General features: G+C 47.4%; 1 long non-coding RNA gene and 1 other non-coding gene across 2 annotated transcripts in view; one reads left to right on the forward strand and one right to left on the reverse strand.

The window, feature by feature from the left end:
• The window catches only part of LOC130457207 (uncharacterized), a 38911-nt gene that overhangs the window by 12678 nt on the left and 8556 nt on the right, over positions 1–17677 (reverse strand). The window lies entirely within an intron of this gene.
• On the forward strand, positions 17425–17498 carry MIR142 (microRNA mir-142). The gene has a single exon (NR_032177.1). It is a non-coding gene; the product is annotated as a microRNA mir-142 (primary transcript).

Consider the following 17677-nt stretch of genomic DNA (forward strand, 5'->3'; position numbering starts at 1 on the left):
TGGCCCCCTCAAGGGAGACCCCACACTGCCACCAAGGCATGAACTCCAAGCTCTAGAGTCCTGTCCAAGGGCGCCATCATTCCAGAAGAGACAAGTGCAGCTGGTAAGTGAGTGAGCAAAGGGTTAGGACAGGCTGGCCAACAGAAATAAGGGGAAGCAACTGTTGAAACATTGATCCTTGATAGAGATGAGATAGGCCAAAGCAGGCTCCTGGTCTTCGGTGGCCATCTCTAATCATGGGATTTTAGCGCTTAGAGATCACAAGGCTGGCCTGCATCATCATAGAGGCGAGGACACCATTTCCAGGTTGTCTTTTTCTCAACATTATTCCACATTCTCCTCTCCTATTAACAAAATTCACTTGAGGTCATGTGAGCTGTAGCAAGCAGAACTGGGATTTGAACCCAGGACTTCTGACTGGACATTTACTGTTCATCCTGCTCCCCAGCAAACTGCCTTTCTGTCTTCTTAGTCTCCCCAGCTGCAACCATATGGCGTGTGAGAAAGCATGAGTGATGCCTTAGAACAGACAACTGGCTCACAGATTGGGCTGAAGTCCAATATTCAGTAAGCAAAACATAGTTCTTAAGGTCATATGATCATGAGCTGGAAGTACCCTCAGGCCATCTAGTCCAACTGCCTAGTTTTATAGATAAGGAAACTGAGGCCCAGGGAGATAAAGCAATTTGTCTAAGGCCATGAAGATAGTGTCAGAGGCAGGATTTGAACTGAGGTCTTCTTATGCCATAGCTAGTTTTCTCTTCCTTGCTAGCTGCCTTGCTCAGAAGCCACCCTAATAGTATCTACCAAAGTACAAAAAATTCAGCTTCAAAGTTTAAAGAACTGAAAAGCGTGATCTACCTGTACTCATCTTAGAACCAGAAGTCTCAGGCCTTAAGAAAGGGGTCTTATCTTAGGACCTTTGATTTTTTTTAAATATTCATTAAAAAAATTTTTTTTAGTTCCATATTCTTTCCTCCCCCTCCAATGCCATCCTCACCCATTGAGAAGACAAGCAATATCACTTATACATGTGAAGTCATGAAAAACTCATTTCTATATTAGTCATGTTGCAAAAAAAAAAAGTAAGAAAACTAGAAGTGAAAGAAGCATGCTTCAATCTGTCCTCAGAGTTCATCAAGATGAACTTGTTATTGGAAAAATATATTGATGACTTTCAAAATAATCAAAAAGGCATACTAGACTTAGAGTTCAAATCCAGTCTCAGACACTTATTAGCTGTGTGACCCTGGACAAGTCACAATCTCTCTAGACCTCAGTTTCTCCATCTATAACATGGGGAAAATAATAGCACCTACCTTCCAGGGTTGTTTTGAAAATCAAATGAATTAATATTTGTAAAATGCTTTACAAATTTTAAAGCACTACCTAAGTATTATTATGATTATGATTATTTTATGTGTTTAAACATAATGACTCTTCCCCAGACTGCCAAAGGAGACCATAGCACAAAAAAAAGGAAAGAAAGGAAGGAAGGAAGGGAGGGAGGGAGGGAGGGAAAGAAAGATGGAAGGAGGAAAGAAAGAAAAAGAAAGGAAGGAAGGAAGGAAGAAGATTAAGAATCCCTGGTTGTCTATTTTTTTCACCTATATTAGCTGGGGGACAGTAGGCAAATTATTTTGCCTTTCTGAAATTTAGTTTTCTTGTTGATAAAATGAAGGTAGTAATGAAGGTAGTAACACAGTTTTGAAGAAAGTTCTCTATAAACCGGAAAACTATATAAATGTGAGCTTTTAAAAATTAATACTACTAATAATACATGAAACAGAAAGCCCTCAAGTTAACATTTAGCCATGAGCCTGATCAGGATTACACAAGCTAACTCTCCATTATGTAAATATCTACCACCTTCACTTATCTGTTTCTATTTAAAAATTGGCAGAAGACAGAACAAAACCAGGACGTTTTTGCTGTCCCCATTTAAAGGATTGGAATGCTCATTTTCTCTGCCCTAGTCTGGCTCCTTGATTGATCTACTATTGTTCTACTATGAGTGCCCCTCATCCTAAAAGCTGTTCTCTGGTTCTGTTGGCGCCCTGACTCTTCCCTAATGAGCAACTAACTTCTCTCAATTTTTTCTCTCCCTTCCTAGCTTCCTGCCTTGATGATGGTTTTGGACTTGTCCATTCAGTTCTTTGCTCTGTCTCTTTCAATCTCTGTCTCCCTCCTTTCCTTCATTCCCTCCCTCCCCCCCACCCCCTCGCTCTCTCTCTCCTAACTAGGTTGGAATCCTCTTGAGAGCAGGGATAATGACTTAAATGGTGATGTCTGCATCTCATTTATCAGATATCAGCTGAGAATGAAGTATTCCACATAGATGAGGATTCCAAATGATAAGCATCCATCCAAATACTAGGAATTTCTGTTCTAACTTTTCTGATGGGATTCTTACTAAGGCTGTTCACATACCTCCTTTTCTCCCTCCAGAGCTCCCTCTGTAAACAATAGCTTTTGAACATAGTATAATAGATTTAGAGCTGAGCTCAGCATAGCATGTGGCACATGCTTAATAAAGGTTTGTTGACTGACTGACTGACAAGAACCTTAGAGTTCAATCCAATCCAGCTCCTTTGAATAATAAGGAAACTCAGGCCCACAGAGAATGGTTAAATGACTAGTCTAATGTTGCCTAGGTAGTAAGTGTCAAAGGCAGGATTTGAACCTTTTCCTCTAAAGTCAGTGCAGTTATCTTTTCACTGGACTATGTTGCCTCTAAGAATTGAGGTTATTATTTTTTTCTGGATGGCAAAGAGTCATAGTTAAGAATTCAGTTTAGATGATTCCATCTAGTGGAATAAAACAGTTCTGTGTCCACTTTTTCATTTTTTTGCCTCCCTGTCAGCTCTCACCTATCACTTTGGCTGTTGCTTCTTCTGCCTCTAACAGTTTCCCCATTCCCTTCTAATTGTTGCTTCTTAATTGTGATAAACTGGGGAAACCAGATAACTGAGTTTAAGGATTAGATTGGAATCCTTAAAACTTTGGTCAATAAACTCAGAAGTAGAGTACATGTGTAGACTGTGCAAAAGCTTTTTTGGAAGCTCAGAGGTTTTGTTTACTGACTTTAAGTTTAGGAACTATATTCTAGAGTATGCAGAGGGGCACTTTGCAGAAAGCAAGGAGTCAAAAGAGCTCTTCTAGTGCTGTGAGAGCCTCACGGTGAAGACTCTCATCACCAGTGCCACGTATGAGATTGCCAAGAGATCCTACAATTGACTCAAGTTTAAGAAGGACTACCTGGAAGATGTTGGGGACACCCTGGTGGTGATTGGGGACAGTCCAATCGGGCCAGGGGAAATGGGCCAGACAATGTGTGGGCTTTCTCCTGGCTGCCTTTGATAGGGACAGTGAAGAGTTCCAGGCCATTTGCAAGCAGGGCACATGTTTCAGTGATGAAGAATTAAAGGAGTATTACCAGAACTTCCAGGCCCTTGTAATTCCTGTTCCTCGTTGATATGTCTGGGCTGAAGGACCTGACAACTGGCTAGAACTAACCACCAAATGGGAGGTTAAATGTCCCCATCTCTGTCTTCTCCAACTATTTGGTGGTGGTGGGGAGGTAGGTTGATGGAGAGTGACAAGGGCATCTCCCTGCACTTCCTCCACTTTTGTCCAAGTGACAAAAGACAAGAAGCCAGAAGAAGCAACCTTCAGTGCCCAGGTGGCCCATTTGTATAAGAAGCAGCAATAGATTCAGGACCAGCGGAGTCTGAAGGTTTCTACTAGGTGTCAACCCAGGCCTACCTGGGACAGTAGGGCACTGGGTTTTCTGGAAGACGCCATAAAAGTTGGCGACTTTTATCAGTGGATTGAGAGCAAGGCTGAAAGATGGGAAGTACTGGGTTCAAATTTGACCTCAGACACTTCCTATCTGTGTGACCCTGGGCAAATCCCTTAACCCCCATTGCCTAGCCCTTACCACTCTTCTGCCTGAGCATAGGATCCTAGATAGATAGAAAGGTCTTCAAATTTAATAAAAAATACAGTGGGAGTAGGCAAAGTGGATACAGAGTTAAGCCTGGAGATGAGAGGCCTCAGAGACTTCCTAGGTGTGTGACCTTGGGCAAGTTCTTTAACTCTCATTTCCTAGCCCTTTATCACTTTTCTGCCTTGGTACCAATACCCAGTATTGATTCTAAGATGGAAGGTAAGGGCTTAAAAAAATAATAATAAAAAAGGAAGAGTACTCCCAGGGGCAGGCCAGTGGTCAGCAGAGGGAGTGGATGGAACCCACTGGGAGAATCCATACCTATCTGTTTCCCCTCTGTAAAATGTGTCAGGCCCAGAGAGAAACTTGATTTGAGGAGCACCTGCCCAGGCTTTGAGGAGTGGGATGGATGCCTGGGGTGAGGCCCCTTTCCTACCTGCCCCAAGCCCTCTATGTTCACTCTTCCCGGGAGGCCCCCAATGCCAGTTCATTTCTCCTACCCAGGCACCTGGCAACTCCCTACCCCCACCCCCATCCCCACAGCCTCATGGGAAATACCTGGAAGGAAGTGAGACCTGAGGGAAGCAGAGCCAGGAAATGGAGGAGGGGCCTAACTGTCATCTCATCTCTCCTGGGACTGGGGCGGTTCAGAAAGAGAAATGCAAACTTAACACTTCTGGCAGGTGGGGTTAAGGGCAGGGGGCCCCGAGTTCCCCCAGTGAAATTCTGAAAGGAGAAAAGAAGGGAGCTGGCTGTTCAGACCCCAGGCTTCCTTTTCTTCTGTGCTATAGCTTCTTTGGGAAGCCTGGGCCTTGGGGGATGCTCCAATAGCCCCCTCTCTGACAGTCCCTTCCTCCCTCCCTTCCCATGAGAGGTGGAGGAGGGGCAGGCCAAAGTTATGCTTTCTCTTCACAGAACTCACTTCCTCAGCTCTGTCCCCTCACCCCCACCCCACCCCATCCTGCTTTGGGGCGGCAGGGTGGAGCCTCAGTGGAGACAGTGTGGTACTACTCAGGGGAGGCGGGAAGACAGGGGAGAAGCAGGATTTTTAGAGCTGAGGGAGGTCAGGCTGAAATCATAGGCAAGTTCATTCCTGGAAGTGAAGTGTCCCCTGGGAAAGTGGCCGATCTGTTCTCTTGGCCTGAAGGAAAGAGGCCACAGAAGGAGGGATGGAGCAGGAAGACTGTAGATGCCCAAGAGTTGGAGGAGAGGCAGCTGGAGACTAGGGCATCTCCTTCACCCATCTACCTACCTACCTACACCAGCTCCTCCACCCCTTAGATCAAGGAATCTTAACATTTTGGGTTGTTCTGGGTGTCTGGGGCAAGTCTGGTGATACCTTCCCAGAATTGTCTTTATTTTATTTTATTAAAGACATTTTTTTAAACCTTTACCTCCCACCTTACACTAAATACTGTGTATTGGTTCTAAAGCAGGAGAACAATAAGAACTAGGCAATGGGGGTTAAGTGACTTGCCCAAGTTCACACAGCTAGGAAGTATCTGAGGATAGTTTGAACCCAGGACCTCCCATCTCCAGGCCTCCATCTTAATGCACTGAGCCACCCAGCTGCCCCCAAGAATCATGTCTTTAAATAATTGAAGGAGATGCTAAAATTCCATTAGATATTAATGAAAAAATAAAGGTATACTTTTTTTCCATCCAAGTTCATGGACCCCCTGAAATCTACCCAAGAATCCCTTCTCTGGATTCTAACTAAACTATCTCCTCCAGATAAACTAGAGGCAGAAGCTTCTGGGAAAGGAGCAGAGGGATGGATGAGATGATCTGCTCAGGGGTTCTGGGCACATAATGGCCTCAAAAGCAACCTGGTCATTATCTCTCCTCAACCACATTAAGCAGGTTGGTCTCTGTGGTCTACACGGAGGGGAATAAGGGAGGAAAATTATCCCCAAATTTCAACCTTGTTTTCTGAATGTGGGATTACTCAGGGTTTCATAGCAGCAAGGTGGCTCAATGGCTAGAGAGCCAGGCCTAGAGACAGGGAGAGGTCCTACCTTGCTGCTCCTAAATGGAGAGTTTGAACAAAATGGTCTCTTTTAAGGTTAAAATCCAATGGAAGTAGCTGTATGACCTTGGATAAGTCACTTAACCCCCATTTCCTAGCCTTTGCCGCTTTGCCTTGGAATCAATCCACAGTATTGATTCAAAGATCCAAGTTAAGAGTTAAAAAACCCAAACTTTTCATTTTACAGAGGAGGAAACTGAGGCCTAGGACCTAGGATCATAAATCAGCCCAGGGTACAGTGCCTAGCACATAGGAGGCACTTAATAAACACTTGCTAGTCAGAAGATACTTCAGAGGGGCCATCCAGGCACACCCACTCATTTTAATAGATAAGGGAAACTGAGGGTCGGGGAAGTTAAGAAAACAACTTGATTTCGTTTGAGACAAGGCGGGCCTGCGGGAATACGCAGGCGCACGCTAGCTGGCATTTTCAGATGGCCTTGATCAGAGCGCCTCGCACACCCAGGCGGGACGTCGTCTCCCTCCGACATGTCTTCACATGCATTCACATCCTCTCCCAGACATGAACGCTGACTCTCCCCCTCCCCCCTCACGCCCCTGACCTGCGCAGCGCGCGAGCGGCCCCCGGTGACGCAGGAGGCAGGTGGCTGTGGATTGGAGCGCCAGGGCCATTTTGTCCTTATTTGGCTGGGCCAGGCTCTGGGCCAGGGCCCTCCCCACCCTCCCCCACCGCTTTTTCTCACTTCGTCTTTTTGAGGTTTGGCGCAGGGGCTGGGGTGCTGCTTCAAACGCACTTTCTAGTTGACTCACTTTCTAACGGCCTTCCAGCTCCCGGGCTGAGCGGCAGCGAGGGGCCAGGGCCGCGCTCGGAGCCTCCCGTTCTCTTCTCGTTGGGGAGGCCGCAGCTAGAGCCCCCACCTGCATTCTGCTCGTCTCCCTCGGCTAGATAAAGCAATGTGTGTTTAAAATGAGGAAGGCATGTGGGGGTGGGGGTGGGGCGCAGTTCTGCAAACTCCGGCAGCCACCCATCCCCCACCCCCCCACTTCTGTTTAACCTCTGGCCCTCCCACTCCAGTTTCAGCTGTCTTTGGGAGAGGGCCATCAGTAATTTCCCCACACTCGGTGAAATAACACTAAAGTGTTATTTATATAGTTTATTCAGTAACTTGGATAATCACTTCCTTCTTTGGTGGACCTCTGTTATCTCCCTAGCTCCGAGGAAAGAAAAGAGGACGGAGATTAGTGGCCCCATTTGGTAGAGAATAAAACTGAGGCTCAGAAAAAGCAGACACAGAACCAGGGTCACACATTCGGTAGGAATGGTCGCCTCCATCCTTTGATGGCCTCCCCCAAATCCTATTCCTGAGTGAGGGGCTGGGGAAAAAAATCACGTGGATCAAATAAGATCATCTTTGTAAAGCATTTTGCAAACCTGAAAGCATTCTATAAACGGTAGCTATTGGACAGGGGGTGGATGGGACAGAGAAAGAGTAGGCACTTTAGGGAGCATGACCAGACAGTTCTCGAATTTGTTTTTTTCTCCCTTGAATCAGACACTGTCCAAGGACTCATTGATAGATGGACAGAATGATCAATCCTGGCTAGAGATAACTAGATGAAACCTATTTCTCCCTTCTTGGTGGGAGGGTGGTGGACTTGTGGGGGCATTTGTTGTGTGACATCATCAATGGGTCAATTTATTTTGCTTAACTGATTTTTTTGTTATTAGAGAGTTCTATTGTGGGGGAAGTAGTGTTATTGGGGAATGACATTTATGTAATAAAAGATAAAGGGTTGTTTTTTTTTTTTAAGCATTCCTTGATAGACATGGATTCACCAAAATGGAAATAGGAGGCATGTTATTGCTACTTTTCAGTGTCTTCCCCTTCTTTGCAATACTTGTGTAGGAGTAAAAATGAATAAATACTCCTAGTATTTTAAAATATATAGGATTTTAAAATAATAAATCAAAAGAGAGGGAAAAGAAAAAAAGGTTCTTTCAGTCAAGTGAGCAGAGCAAAGAGAGACAGACGCACACCTGTAACACTTTACCAAAAAGCACAAGCTCTGAAAAAAAAAGAGCCCCACAGTGTGGGTCTCAGCCAATTTTATCTCCTAAGCATCCTTACGTAAAATGAGGATGTAATGTAAAAGGATCCTGGGAAAGTAGCTCAGGTGTTGCAAATTTTCCATCTGTCCACTTGCCTACCCAAAACCATCTAGCTCACTGGATTTGGATTCTGGCTCTTTGACTTATGACCAGTGCACACTTGGGTAAGATGCTTCACTTTTGAGAGCCTCAGTTTCTTCCTCTGAAAAATGAGGAGATTGGACAAGATGCCTAGGTCTCTTCCAACTTTAAATCCATGTCTGTGATGATAGGAATGAGGTCAGAGGGCTGGGCAGGCAGGGTTCAGGGGTCCAAGCCTCTACTTCCTTCTCCTCCTTGGTGCAGGGCCCACAAGGCACTCTCTTTGGGCCATTTGGGCTCTGGTGGGGATGCTGACAAAGAATGTGTAGGAAAGAGCACACAGGATAAAAAGGAGTCCTCTACACTCCTAAACCCAAAGACTCGGCAGCATCAGAAGCAGAAGATGGCCCAGTTTCTACAGGTGTACACAAGGTCACCCAGGCAGACCTAGAGCCATTCTAATTCTCTCTTCCCTCTCCTCAACATCTGGCCCTTGAAGAAACGTCACTGGAGATCCTTGGCCCAACAGCCCTTCTTGGGACAATCCCTACTTCTCAGCCCTTCTGGCTACAGAGTCCCCGGGATGATGCCAGTCAGATCTCAGGGGGAGGCTGGTGTACATGCCCTTAAGAATCCAAAGTACTGATCTCTGAGTATTCAGGCCCAGCTCATCCTTTGGGGTGGTACAACCGAGATCAGGGCTGAGGGTCAAGAAACTGGGATTTTCTTTCTGGCTCTATCCCCAGCTAGCTGCATGACCGTGGGCAAGTCCCTTTGCCTTTCTAGGCCTTGGATGATACTGTTGTAAAATTAGGAGGTTCACCTAGACCCTCTTAAGCTTCTTTCCATTTCTGGCCTTTTATGATCTTAACCGATCAACCACACCAGCAGAACAGGACCAAGGCAATTTTAAAAGTCAAAAGGACTCTGCAGCAGGGGATACATGAAGATAGTGAGGATTAAACTCCAGCAACCTGGCTGAATCAGAATGGGGAAATGGGATTTCCTGCCTTGGAAACCTCTACTGACAGTAAGAATTTTCCTCCCTGTCCATGTTGGGGGCCCTTGAAGAGTAGGTTGTCTCTTTCTGCCTAGAAACTGGGGGATGCAGAGCTCAGGACCCCACTTGGCTTTAAAAGCCAGCTGTGACTTGCCTTGGGCTCTTGAGGAGTGTCTCTCCCTTGCCTTCTCATCTTATTTCTCTTCCCAGGGCCCCTGACATCTAGAGTTGGGATTCTCTATTTCTCCAGACCTGCTTCTACCTCCATTCTAAATTGTTGGTGTAGAAGGGGCTCAGCCACCCTTCTGCTCTCATGAGGCTCATCCTCCCCAAACCCTTTCCTGTTTGTGAGCGGTTAGCTTCTGTGGCTTCTCTTAGAGACAGGTTATCGAGTCAGCCATCTCTCCCTAGGCCCTAGGGGTGAGGGAGCTTGCAGCTCACGAGAAATACCACTCTCAGCCTCAGTTTCCCCCTTTGTACCTAATTCACTGATACAGAGGACTGTTACTTCTCATCTCTCACTCCAACCAGGCTCGCCATTAAAATCCGAATCACCTCCCTGCTCCCATCTTGCATTCTTGTCCCTTCTTTCCTCCCAAACCCTTCTCCTAGAATTCTACCCCAATTCCAGTGGGTTCTACCCACATAATCCACTGTCTTTTGAACTTAAGTGGACTTCTTTCTTTGTACCCTCCTTCTGGTACCAGGCCAGAGCCTTGTACACAATCCTTTGCTAGCTCTAGATAGCCAAGAATTCAGTTGAGTGAGGAAAGGGGGTGGTGTAAGCCAAAGTCAATATGGATCCTAAGCAGGAGAGACAGGGATAGAGGAGCCTCCATCACCTTGGGGCTCTTGTATTCCTGATTATGCTGGGTCAGTAGAAGAGGCAGGCATTGCATCATCCTCATTTTCAGCTACCTCCCTCTGCCCTATTGCCCCCACCCCTGGGGCCCTTGACCCATCTTTCTTCCTTCCTCCTTCCTCCAACAGAGGGGAAAACCCCAACACTTGGGGAGGTAGAAGGGGAAAGATTTTGGAGACACCCAAAGGGAACTCGAATCCCACCCCCATCCTACCATCACTGGGGCAAGAAGCACCCATCATGCAAAGTTGAATCTCTCCAAGGTTCCCCCTATGAGGGAAGGAAAAGTTTCCATCTTTGAAGTAGGAACCACTATCTCTGGGGGAGGAGAATAGGATTGTGTTACAGATGGGATATTCCCCCAGCATAATGGATAGACTATTAGACCAGGAGATAGGAAGATCTGAGTTCAAATACTGCATCTAACATGTGACAGTGGGTCACTGTCATTTACCCTTTTAGTTTCCTCAGCTGTAAAAAGGGGATGATAACACTTTAAGTATCTATCTCCCAGGGCCTGACTCTCCATCCAATAAGTTACTCAGCTGCCCCAAATTAATGAATTTTTAAAAAAATGTGATCTTTTGTGCAATTTGGGCACAAAGCACACTTTACAAAAAATAAATCATTTCTATCTGGAAACATTAGCGAGAAGAAATATGTTTTTCTAAACCCTTACCTTCTGTCTTGGAATTGACATTAAATATTGGTTCCAAGGCTTCTAGAAGAGCGGTAAGGGCTAAAGTGACTTGCCCAAGGTCATATAGCTAGGAAGGGACTGAGACAAGGTTTGAACCCAGGACCTCCTATCTCTAGGGCCGCCTGGCTGCTCTTCCCTCATTGCTTCTTTAGCACACTTTGCCTCTGAAGTATGACCCTGTGTGTGACTAACCCTTGTGTGGGAGTTTCTGTGTGCATCATAAATACATCCATGTGCAGAGCCCTCCACGGTCTGAAAATACACCACTCCCAAATAAGGCTGAACTAAAATGAGACCCTTGCAAAGGGAGATAGCATATAGAAATACAGATACCTATATATGTGATATATATATTAGATATTTGTTGTCTAGTCATTTAGCCAAGTCCAACCCTTTGTGTACCAGTAAACCATCCTGTCCTTGGGATTTTTGTGGTAAAGCTCCTGGAGTAGTTTGCCATTTCCTTCTCCAGAGGATTAAGGCAAACATAGGTTAAATGACTTGCCCACGGCCACACAGCTTGGAAGTGTCTGAGGCTGGATTTGAACTCAAGTTTTCCTGACTTTGGTTCTTCTTCCACCCCTGCTCTACCCACTGAACATCCCAGCTACCTCTAGAAAATACATAGTTGGGCAGTTAATCAACAAACACTTATTGAGAGCTTACAATGTGGCAGGCACTGTGTTAAGCAGTAGGCATAGAAAAAGAGAAAGATTTTTTTTCATGAAAATATGTTTTACATGATAACACGTGTATAACCTGTATCCTATTCCCTGCCTTCCTGCAGAGGAGAGAGGGATGGGAGAGGAAGAAAACATGGATTGCAAAATCTTTTAAAAAATGATTATAATTTTTATATACATGCAATCTGGAAAAATGATAAAATAATTAAAAATAATAAAGATTGTCCTTGTCCCCAAAGGGTTCACATTTTAATGTATGCTGATACATAATATACATGCATGATGCACACGTATACTTGTAAAAACATTGTCCATACAGATATGTACAGAGCAAATGGAAGGTAATTTCAGAGGGAAGACATGAGGTGGGTATAAGGGGATAGGGGTGAGACCCAGAAGTAGGGTTAGAAGGACAGAAGATACTATTTGAGCTGAATCTTGAAGGAATCTAGAGGCAGCGACAAGGAGGGAGAGAATTCCAGACTTGGAGACAGCTGGTGAAAAAACCCAGAACCAGGAGAAAGATTGTCTTGTGGATGGAGAACGGTCATTGAATTGGAGAGAACAGATGAAAATTAAATGGAAGAAGACTAAAAAGGTTGGAAGGGGCAGCTCGTGAGGGCTTTAAAAGCCAGAGGATTATTTCCTGGATCCTGGAGGTAAAAGGGAATTATTGCAGTTTTACTGAGTGAAGAGTGGCGGTAACATACTCAGAATCTCAAGGATGGATAGTTTCATCAGTCAAACCTTCCAGGGCTCTTCGTGAGTTCCAGCGTCCCACAAATCAATTGACCTGGTGGCCAATATTTGGGAGAGAGGCTTCTCACCCAAGACTAGGTAAAATCAATTATGCTCAGGTGAGACAGACACACCTTTCCACAAACTTTGATTAAAAGCCTAGAGCAAGAGAGCAGCTAAGTCGCTTGGTGGATAGAGAGCCAGTCTTGGGGTCAGGAAGTCCTGGGTTTAAATGTGGCCTCAGACATTTCCTAGCTGGGTCACCCTGGACAAGTCACTTAACCCCCATTGCCTAGGCCTTTACTGTTCTTCTGCCCTGGAACCGATACACACTATTGATTCTAAGATAGAAGATATCTTAAGGTTTAAAAAAAAAATCCAGGATTCATATAAAGCTTCCTAGATTTCAATATGCTGAAAAGCCATGATTTCATCCATCAGAATCTTTCCACCTTAGATGACTCACTTTGTGTTACTGTGGCTGAAAAGGATTGTTTTTACTCGGCAGTCACTCTTCTGCTGGTGGCAGGCTGGTCATTACAGAACCTGTGCTTGAAGTTCTTTTGACTTTGGGAAATGTGCTGGGATAAGTTGGGCTGAGTTAGTCTTGAGTTCTCCAAAGACACTCCCACACATCTCCCCCGAGGAGGAGGAGTGGAGTAAATGTTCACATTGTAAAGAGAAAATGTCACAGTGGCAAACATGCTGGATTGATAGTCTCTAGAAGTCAAATCAATAACCAGGGATGTTCTGGGAAATGTTTACAGCCAGCTTGGGGTGGAGGGCGGTTGTGATGCTGTATAGCAGGAAAGTTTTGTTTTATCTGCATTATTAACGTTTTCTCCATCATTACTTTCTGAAGTCTAGACAGCCACTACCACCACCAAAAACAAATCCAGTCTTGATTTGTGTTTGGCAATTTCCAGGGTGTAAATGCTCCCATTGAAAAATTGAACCATCAGCTCTTTAGAGTCAGTTGGAGCCAACGCCAGCACATCAAGTCAACAAGCTTGTTGTTCCTAGAATTGGGTTTGAGTCTTGTCTCTTGCTCACTAGTATTCCCTGCTGGGCCTTAGCTGTTTCTATCTGTACAATGAAGGGGTTGGACTCTAAGGTCCCTCCCAGTTCTGGTTTCTTAGGAGCCTGCTAGACCTGTGCCTCCCTTGATCTCTTCTAGGGACCCCGTCCAGGGCAGTACTTTTGGGGTGGAAGGGCAAACCGATCTTTGGGGAGGGACAAGGAGCAGCTTTGCTGAAGGGATCAGGAGTGGGGAGATTCCCTGAGGGAAAGTGACACTTCAGAGAAAGTGTCTGTGGGGTGGGAGTTCAGGATCCCAGGTTACTGTGCAAACATGATACTCTTATCCCCCTTATCATGCCTTGCAGCCACTTCCTCTCCACCCAGGGTCTGGGGAGAGGGAGTGAGGGACCTTGGAGAGGGGGTCTCTTAAAGGACCAGTGCCCTGTTGGATGGATGATTATAGCCTATATGATCTTCTAGCCTCTTTCTATTCTCCCACCATCATCCTTTCTCATGGCCTGCAAAACCAGAGCTGACCTCTGTCCCATTATTAGGCAGGTAGATGGAAAGGTGATCAGAACATGGCTTTAGAGTCTGGAAGAGCTGGGTCCAAACACTTTCTAGGACACTAATTACTAGGGGGACAGGTTCCTGGGAAAATTTTTCTAAGGGTTCTCCCCTTTCTCTGGATCCTCTCTGGGACTTGTGCTAAGGGGAGCTTGATTTTTCTGAGGGTTCTCCCCTTTCTCTGGATCCTCTCTGGGCCTTGTGCTAAGGGGAGCTTGATTTTTCTGAGGGTTCTCCCCTTTCTCTGGATCCTCTCTGGGCCTTGTGCTAAGGGGAGCTTGATTTTTTCTGAGGGTTCTCCCCTTTCTCTGGATCCTCTCTGGGCCTTGTGCTAAGGGGAGCTTGATTTTTCTGAGGGTTCTCCCCTTTCTCTGGATCCTCTCTGGGCCTTGTGCTAAGGGGAGCTTGATTTTTCTGAGGGTTCTCCCCTTTCTCTGGATCCTCTCTGGGCCTTGTGCTAAGGGGAGCTTGATTTTTCTGAGGGTTCTCCCCTTTCTCTGGATCCTCTCTGGGCCTTGTGCTAAGGGGAGCTTGATTTTTCTGAGGGTTCTCCCCTTTCTCTGGATCCTCTCTGGGCCTTGTGCTAAGGGGAGCTTGATTTTTTCTGAGGGTTCTCCCCTTTCTCTGGATCCTCTCTGGGCCTTGTGCTAAGGGGAGCTTGATTTTTCTGAGGGTTCTCCCCTTTCTCTGGATCCTCTCTGGGCCTTGTGCTAAGGGGAGCTTGATTTTTCTGAGAGTTCTACCCTTTTTCTGGATCCTCAGCAACTTTGACCAGCTCTCTTGAAGATGTCTGTGGATCGAGTTCTCCCAATTCCAGAGTACCCGCAGTCTTACACTTAAACTGTCTTAAACTGAAGGCTTCTGAGATACTTTGTTGGGGGGGAGGGATAGATAGGATGAGGTCCCAGGTTGTCTTATTCAGCATGGTTGTTAGATCTCCAGTTCAGCCAAGGTCTCCTTCCTCCTCTGTGCCCCCCACCCTCCCAGGGGCCCAGGGCCAGGGCTGCTGCTTCCTGCCTCCTGTCTTTCTTTCCCTCCCCCATCCCCATGAGGGAAGGGGGAAGGGTGGGCAGGTGGGCGGGCCCTCCAGTCTGGTGCCCACATCCGCTGGGCTCTGCCCCTCCCCCACCTGCTGCTCCCCTGAGCTCACCCGGGACTCTCTTCCTCTCTCCTGGGGGTAGAGAATGAGGGGGTCAGCTTGTCCCTTTATTTACTCCAAACCTTCACCCATATTCCCTCTAGCCCATCCTCCCCCCCAAACATTTTGTCTTCACTACCTTTGCATCCCTCAATATGCCACCAAAGGCCTTTTAGGGGGCTGCTCAGGCCTGGGAGAACATGGTGGTGGAGAAATGGCTGCAGGCAGGGGAGGGGACAGATTGGACCCTGTGCTGTCCGGCCCAGAGAGAAAATGTCTCTCTCTTTTCCACTTCACCCCTGCTTCAGCCATCTCTGCTGACCCCCACCCTCCCTGAGCACCGACGTGGCTCATTCCTCTCAGAGGGGAGAAGATAGTGTGCTGGAAGGGCTTCTGGGGGCTTTGGGCAGATGTTCTGAGGTCAGGCTTCCTCTGGTCCCAGTGAGTGGCTCAAGGGGGGCCCATCAGGGCTCTTGATCTGTACCTCAAACTGTCCCAATTATCCTTCCTGCTCAGGACCTCTCTGATCTTCACTGCCCAGTTATCCATCCCCCGTGCTTGGAGAGGGATCCTGAAGTTGGGCCCTGGTCCTATTCCAACACGACTCTCACTCCCTTTTGTCCTGGGCCCCCACAGTGAGGTAATTTCCTGTCCTCCTCCCACCTCACCTTGTGCTCCAAGGAGGTTTCTGGGGGAAACTGAGGCCCACAGAGTGGAATATTTTGACTGAGGTTGTCCAGTAGGCCTAGACGTGGGCTTCTGGCTACCCAGTCAGTCATCTTGGCCAGGAGAATCAGGTTCTAGACTGGAGGAGCCTGGGGGGAAAAGGCATGTCCTCCTACTAGGGGTCAAGGCTTCTATTCCACTCTAGGATTCATGCTACCATGAGTCCAAGGTAGGATGGAGGAAGCCTTCTTCCCAAATCCAGATGAGAGACAGCCGGGCCTATAAACCACTCAGAAATAGAAAGAAAAACCCGAGGTCCTGGGTGCTTGCCAGGCCCCATGACGGGAAGGAGCAAGGTTCTGTGGTCTGGGGTCTTTTGATGCCATCTACCCAGAGTATCTTCTGCCATACCCTTCCCCCTTTCCTTTGCTCTTCCTACGACCCAGCATTGCTACTGGTTTCCTGTCAGTCTGTCTTGCCAACCCAGGGCCTAGGGTGGGGGGGGAGGAGTTCTCTAATCTCCTGGGGCCGCCTGCCTGCTGGAGGGTGGGGGTGGGGTGGGGTGGAGCCAGCAGCTCTGTGGGGTGGTTGATCCCTCTGTGGTCAGCCCCACGTGGTCCGCGGGGTTATAAACTGCGCCAGCTTAGGAGAGGACCCCATTTCAGCGCCTGGAGCACATAGACAACTCAACCCACCTCTTCATGGTAGTACCACCAGGTAAGTGTCCACACATGCCCCCTTCCCTCCCTTCTCCCCAACTCAAAAACTTGGGGGAAGATGGAGGTCAGCGACAAAAGCCAGGCTCAGGATGGGCCTTAAGGAGAAAAGAAAAAGTCTAGAAAATGAGGATAGGGGAGATGGGATGGGGCAGGGGGGAGCCACTGGAGGTGCTAGGAAGAGTGAAAGGCAGGCTGGCAAGAGGAATTGAGGGAGGGCAGGTGGTCTTGAGTCCTCCGGATGAGGAGGGGAGGAGCCTGGGAACCAAGGTCCATGCTAGGACCCTTGGGGCTGTAGATTTGAATTCTGACTGTACCCCTTGGGGCACGATAGAGGAAGGGTTGTTTCCTGTGTCCTGAGTTTTTGTTTCTTAATTTCTTGAGATTAGGATGGGTAAATACCTCTCAGTCTTAGAGTAGAGAAAGTGCCATTGATGGACAGAGGGGACCAGTGAGGCCCAAGCGGTGGGTGCCAGAAAGAGGCTCTGAAATGGGAATTGGGGACATTAGAGGGGCACATGGCCCCTCCTGGGGCAGTCTCTTTCATTGCTACCTCCGCCCAAGATGGCCACCGTGCAGCCACCCAGTCTCCATCAAAGGGCCACAGGGTATAAGTGTCTAAGGGCCTCCTCAGAACTGAGAGTTGAAAAGAAACTGCATAGAAGAAGCTGAGACAAGAAGCGAGCCAGGGAGGGAGGCCTGGTTGAGAAAGGCCTTGAGGAGGGTATCTGTCTTCTTCACATGCTGGCTAATGGAGGATAGGTAGAAAGTGAGTTCTCTTCAAGTCAGTAAGGACCACTGAAATGGGGTGGGGATTGGATGAGTTTGGGGCAAATTGCACGAGAGCCACTGGCTACACCTGTTTCTGCCAGGAAATGGCTGCCGGTGGTGGGGGTTGTGTTGGAGGACAGGAGATGTACCCAAAGAGGAAGTGGGGGGGCATTGAGAGAAGGGAGGACTAGCGCCATGCTGAGTCACCGCCCATGAGGCCTAGGGCGGGTCCCCTCACTGCCCTGTTGCATTTTAGGGGGAGTCCCCAAAGTCTGGAGCTAGGGAGAGGGACTGGTAATAGAAAGGCTATTTGGAATGAGAACAAAGGCCAGGGCTGGGGTAGGGGTGTGTGTGTGGGTCTTTCCTAAAGCAGGTGTCAGAAGGAGGAAGTGGGCATACCTACCAGCTGGACAGACACAGACAGACAGACAGTGCAGTCACCCATAAAGTAGAAAGCACTACTAACAGCAATGTAGGGTGTAGTGTTTCCTACTTTATGGATGAGTGTACTGTGGGCTTCGGAGACACACCGTCCGCCACCCTCACGACCCATCTTCTGGATTCTCAGTCCTAGTGGCAGCAAGGATCAGGTAAATACCTTCCCCAAAGACTTCTTTGTGCTTCAATCTAGTGCCCAAATGGCAACATCTCCTAAGGGCTGAATAAAAAACATCCCCAGCCTTTGG

The sequence above is a fragment of the Monodelphis domestica genome, chromosome 2, assembly GCF_027887165.1.
Source record: "Monodelphis domestica isolate mMonDom1 chromosome 2, mMonDom1.pri, whole genome shotgun sequence".
In the NCBI taxonomy this organism is placed as follows: Eukaryota; Metazoa; Chordata; class Mammalia; order Didelphimorphia; family Didelphidae; genus Monodelphis; species Monodelphis domestica.